We start from the raw sequence: 1241 nt of genomic DNA, 5'->3' as shown, positions 1-1241 counted from the left end.
CCCAAGGTGCAGCGTGACGGGCTCGTCCTGCCCTGGCGCGGGGCTCGCACCGCTTTGACATCCTGACTTTCCAGAGCCTTTCGTGGAGCTGTCTGTAGAGCAGCGTCCTGTCTTCTCTGCCTAAAGCCACATATTAATACCCCACAAAGCCAGTACTTGCCCTCTCGTGCAGGGTTGTGGCCTCACTGACGATACGGGCCGGCTCCCCACTCAGAGCTGGCTCCCGGGCTCTTACTAGGGTCAAAAATCAGTAGCAGGATGTGATTCACTCTGTGCTTGGCCTCGTTCCTGAGCAGAAAATGTAATGGTGGGGAGCCAAAGGCTTCTTCCCTTGGGTTTGGTCTGGTGCTTCCTTTTGAAAGGAAAAAATAAAACGGGAAAAAGATGAGCTTGAGCCGAGCTGCGGAGCACGACGTGCTGGGCCGTGCACGCAGCCCTGGCAAAGTCGGGCAGGTTAGAAATGGCTCCGAGTAGCCTTAGGATCCCGCTGCATGTCTGGTGTTCGCAGGGGCCTGCCTGCTGCCTCGTCCGCACAGCTGGAGCCCTAAAAAGCCAGAAGCTGGCTGTTTCTCATGGTCAAGGGACAAGGGCCAGGTTTGGGCACAGAAGACTGGAGTGCCACTCTGCGCTACCCGCGACCTTGGACGGTCACTTCCCTCTGCTCCAGGTCTCGCCTTGCTCTGCGAGATCATATGGTCTTTGGCACCGGGGCTGTGTCTGCACAGCACAAGGGTCTTCTGTCTTGCTTGCAGCCTCTCCCAATAGCAAGGACCAGTTTTCTTTTTAACCCCCCAGCTCTCGTGTCGAACGCGTCTCAGCAGTCGACCTCAACGCGCTTTGCGGTGTCGTTCCCTCTTGTGTCCTGATGAAACCTTTCTGTTTTACGCAGCTGTTTAGCAAGTCTGATGAGCTGCGCGTTTCGCCACCGGGTGCCAGCCGTGAGCCCAGCGCGCTTGGCTGTAACTCCTCGGGGCAGGGCTTGTCTCTTTGTTCTGCGTGGGCCCAGGCACGGGCGGGAGCCCCGAGCGCTCCCGCAGCCCCGAGGTGCTTTTATCATCCGGACACGGGCACTAATGGCGAGCGGCACGTGGGAAACGCGACAAGCTAGCGCGCTTGTACCGAGAGGGTTTCCGGTTGAGTCCCGAGACCTGCCGTTTCGCGAAAACGTTTGCATCGGTGACTTAGCAAGATGGCTCGAGCTCGGCGTATGGTGCCCGTGGGCTTGCGTTTAAAGCTGGTCA

This window comes from Alligator sinensis, unplaced genomic scaffold (assembly GCF_000455745.1).
Source record: "Alligator sinensis unplaced genomic scaffold, ASM45574v1 scaffold1329_1, whole genome shotgun sequence".
NCBI classification, from domain to species: domain Eukaryota; kingdom Metazoa; phylum Chordata; order Crocodylia; family Alligatoridae; genus Alligator; species Alligator sinensis.
This window is presented reverse-complemented; position numbering follows the sequence as displayed.